At 26.9% G+C, this 5000-nt stretch overlaps 1 long non-coding RNA gene across 1 annotated transcript in view; it reads right to left on the bottom strand.

The window, feature by feature from the left end:
- LOC125047474 overlaps nucleotides 1-5000 on the bottom strand; it is an 11297-nt gene that overhangs the window by 1299 nt on the left and 4998 nt on the right. The gene's annotated exons all lie outside the window — the stretch shown is intronic.

The raw sequence follows: 5000 nt of genomic DNA, 5'->3' as shown, positions 1-5000 counted from the left end.
AATATAGCCTTGCTTTTATATTATGCTGCCATATTATAAAAATACATGTAAAATTAAGAAGGGCACATAAGGGTTAAAACAAACTTTATCTGACAACAGGGTGTTTTTATCCATAATGTCGGAAAGTCAGACGTTAGTGTTATTCACTGACAGATATGTTTTGTAAGCATGTCATAAGACATGATCAATCCATGGTTCATATTTCTTTGTAGTAACTGCTGCCCCAAACCCTGGCTGGACAAGGACCAGTATAAGATCGCTGTGAAGTCACGTGTTCTAAAGAGTCAGTATTCTAGAGACCAGTTTGACCTCTGCCCCCAGCATTTGCTGACAGAAGATGACATAAATCAGGATACTGCAGTGTCACTTCGAGAAGCTGTTATTGCACATTCTGCATGTGGTGGTCAGGGATTCACTAGATGCAACTGTAGTGGTCTAAAGAAATGTTCAACAGATGTAAGTGTTTCAAAGCTAAAGTGAAATGTAACTCTCGGTGCCATGGAAGTGTCAACTGTGTTAATATATAATACAATAATATATATATTCATGCTGATTGATGAATAACCGTCAGGTATCCAGATAGCAATGTAATGAATAGTAATGATCTAGCAATATATGTATGCTCTTATGAATGAACAAATGTATGCTCTTACATATAAAATGTCATAGATACCTGTTGTCATGTTTTTATTAGGAACTAAATAATGGATTTTTCAATTAGTTTCAATCTGAAAGATGCTCCTTTTGACAGCAGTTCTTATAATGTTATTAAGGACATTGCAGGTCACAATTCTAACCCTTGCTCACCCACACATCATCCACACATAAAAAAGATCAAAACAGTAATTTCATGAAATCCCAGACCTCCCAATTCAGGGATTTCGTATAGATTTATACTATATATATATATATATATATATATATATATATATATAAAGTATATGTATAATACATATAATATATATATATATTTATATATATATATATATATATATATATATATATATATATATATATATATATATGTATATATATATATATATATATTGTATATATATTGTATATATATAGTATATATATTGTATATATATAGTATATATATAGTATATATATAGTATATATATACAATATATATACAGTATATATATAGTATATATATAGTATATATATATTACATATATAGTATATATATATACTATATATTAAATACTGTATATATATATATATACTATATATATATACTGTATATATATATAGTATATATATACTGTATATATGTAGTATATATAATTAATATATATAGTATATATATAGTATATATATACTATATATACACTTTATATATATACTATATATATACTATATACATAAACTATATATATACTATATACATACTATATATATATACTATATACATACTATATATATATATACTATATACATACTATATATATATATATATATATATATATATATATATATATACTATATATATACTATATATATATACTATATATATACTATATATATAAATACTATATATATAAATATATATACTATATATATATATATATATATATATATATATATATATATATATATAATATATATATATATACTATATATATATATACTATATATATATATACTATATATATATATACTATATATATATATACTATATATATATACTATATATATATATACTATATATATATATATTTTATATATATATATATATATATATAATATATATATATACTATATATATATACTATATATATATACTATATATATATACTATATATATATATACTATATATATATATACTATATATATATATATATATATATATATATATATATATACTATATATATATATAATATATATATATATATACTATATAATATATATATATACTATATATATATATACTATATATATATACTATATATATATATACTATATATATATATATATATATATATATATATATATATATTAATCATATATAATATATACATACATAATACATAAATATATATATATATATATAATATATATAGATATATAATATATAAAAACAGAGAGGGAAATAGACAGAGGGAGAGAATGAAAAAAAGAGGGAGAGAGAAAAAGGGAGAAAGGAAGGGAAGGGGGAGAGAGTGAGAGAGAGAAAAAGAAGAGACAGAAAAAGAAGAGACAGACAGAGAAAAAGAAGAGACAGACAGAGAAAAGAAGAGAGAGAGAAAAAGAAGAGACAGAGAAAAAAAAGAGAGAAAAAGAAGAGAGAGAGAAAAAGAAGTGAGAGAAAAAGAAGAGACAGAGAAAAAGAAGAGAGAGAAAAAGAAGAGAAAAAGAAGAGACAGAGCAAAATAAGAGAGAGAAAAAGAAGAAAGAGAAAAAGAAGAAAGAGAAAAAGAAGAAAGAGAAAAAGAAGAGAGATAAAAAGAAGAGAGATAAAAAGAAGAGAGATAAAAAGAAGAGAGATAAAAAGAAGAGAGATAAAAAGAAGAGAGATAAAAAGAAGAGAGATAAAAAGAAGAGAGATAAAAAGAAGAGAGAGAGAAAAAGAAGAGAGAGAAAAAGAAGAAAGAGAAAAAAGAAGAGAGAGAAAAAAGAAGAGAGAGAAAAAGAAGAGAGAGAGAAAAACAGGAGAGAGAAAAAGAAGAGAGAGAAAAAGAAGAGACAGAGAAAAAGAAGAGACAGAGAAAAAGAAGAGAGAGAAAAAGAAGAAAAAAGAAGAAAGAGAAAAAGAAGAGACAGAGAAAAAGAAGAGAGAGAAAAAGAAGAGACAGAGAAAATGAAGAGAGAGAAAAAGAAGAGAGAAAAAGAAGAGACAGAGAAAAAGAAAGGAGAGAAAAAGAAGAGACAGAGAAAATGAAGAGAGAGAAAAAGAAGAGAGAGAAAAAGAGAGAGAGAAAAAGAAGAGAGAGATAAAGAAGAGAGAGAAAAAGAAGAGAAAGAGAAAAGATGAAGAGAGAAAAGGAAGAGAGAGAAAAAGAAGAGAGAGAAAAAGAAGAGAGAGAAAAAGAAGAAAGAGAAAAAGAAGAGAAGAGAAAAAGAAGAGAGAGAGAAAAGGAAGAAAGAAAGAAGAAAGAGAAAAAGAAGAGAAGAGAAAAAGAGAAGAGAGAAAATGAAGAGACAGAAAAAAGAAGAAAGAGAAAAAAGAAGAGAGAGAAAAAGAAGAGACAGAGAAGAAGAGAGAGAGAAAATGAAGAGAAGAGAAAAAGAAGAGAGAGAAAAAGAAGAGAGAGAAAAAGAAGAGAGAGAAAGAAGAGAGAGAAAAGAAGAGAGAGAAAAAGAAGAAAGAGAAAAAGAAGAGAGAGAGAAAAAGAAGAGAGAGAAAAAGAAGAGAGAGAAAAAGAAGAAAGAGAAAAAGAAGAGAGAGAAAAAGAAGAGACAGAAAAAGAAGAAAGAGAAAAAGAAGAGAGAGAGAAAAAGAAGAGAGAGAGAAAAAGAAGAGACAGAAAAAGAAGAAAGAGAAAAAGAAGAGAGAGAAAAAGAAGAAAGAGAAAAAGAAGAGAGAGAAAAAGAAGAGACAGAAAAAGAAGAGAGAGAAAAAGAAGAGAGAGAAAAAGAAGAGAGAGAAAAAGAAGAGACAGAAAAAGAAGAGAGAGAAAAAGAAGAGAGAGAAAAAGAAGAGAGAGAAAAAGAAGAGAGAGAAAAAGAAGAGAGAGAAAAAGAAGAGAGAGAAAAAGAAGAGAGAGAAAAAGAAGAGAGAGAAAAAGAAGAAGAGAAAAAGAAGAGAGAGAAAAGAAGAGAGAGAAAAAGAAGAGAGAGAAAAAGAAGAGAAAAAAAAGAAGAGAGAGAAAAAGAAGAGACAGAAAAAGAAGAAAGAGAAAAAGAAGAGAGAGAGAAAAAGAAGAGAGAGAGAAAAAGAAGAGACAGAAAAAGAAGAAAGAGAAAAAGAAGAGAGAGAAAAAGAAGAGACAGAAAAAGAAGAAAGAGAAAAAGAAGAGACAGAAAAAGAAGAGAGAGAAAAAGAAGAGAGAGAAAAAGAAGAGAGAGAAAAAGAAGAGAGAGAAAAAGAAGAGAGAGAAAAAGAAGAAAGAGAAAAAGAAGAAAGAGAAAAAGAAGAGAGAGAAAAAGAAGAGAGAGAAAAAGAAGAGAGAGAAAAAGAAGAAAGAGAAAAAGAAGAGAGAGAAAAAGAAGAGACAGAAAAAGAAGAAAGAGAAAAAGAAGAGAGAGAGAAAAAGAAGAGAGAGAGAAAAAGAAGAGACAGAAAAAGAAGAAAGAGAAAAAGAAGAGAGAGAAAAAGAAGAGACAGAAAAAGAAGAAAGAGAAAAAGAAGAGACAGAAAAAGAAGAGAGAGAAAAAGAAGAAAGAGAAAAAGAAGAGAGAGAAAAAGAAGAGAGAGAAAAAGAAGAGAGAGAAAAAGAAGAAAGAGAAAAAGAAGAGAGAGAAAAAGAAGAGAGAGAAAAAGAAGAAAGAGAAAAAGAAGAGAGAGAAAAAGAAGAGACAGAAAAAGAAGAGAGAGAAAAAGAAGAAAGAGAAAAAGAAGAGAGAGAAAAAGAAGAAAGAGAAAAAGAAGAAAGAGAAAAAGAAGAGAGAGAAAAAGAAGAAAGAGAAAAAGAAGAGAGAGAAAAAGAAGAGACAGAAAAAGAAGAGAGAGAAAAAGAAGAGAGAGAGAAAAAGAAGAAAGAGAAAAAGAAGAAAGAGAAAAAGAAGAGAGAGAAAAAGAAGAGACAGAAAAAGAAGAGAGAGAAAAAGAAGAAAGAGAAAAAGAAGAGAGAGAAAAAGAAGAGACAGAAAAAGAAGAGAGAGAAAAAGAAGAAAGAGAAAAAGAAGAGAGAGAAAAAGAAGAGACAGAAAAAGAAGAGACAGAAAAAGAAGAGAGAGAAAAAGAAGAGAGAGAAAAAGAAGAGACAGAAAAAGAAGAGAGAGAAAAAGAAGAAAGAGAAAAAGAAGAGAGAGAAAAAGAAGAGAGAGAAAAAGAAGAAAGAGAAAAAGAAGAGAGAGAAAAAGAAGAAAGAGAAAAAGAAGAGAGAGAAAAAG

The sequence above is a fragment of the Penaeus chinensis genome, chromosome 41, assembly GCF_019202785.1.
Source record: "Penaeus chinensis breed Huanghai No. 1 chromosome 41, ASM1920278v2, whole genome shotgun sequence".
In the NCBI taxonomy this organism is placed as follows: Eukaryota; Metazoa; Arthropoda; class Malacostraca; order Decapoda; family Penaeidae; genus Penaeus; species Penaeus chinensis.
The sequence above is the reverse complement of the archived record's forward strand: the minus strand, read 5'-3'. Positions and strand labels throughout refer to the sequence as shown.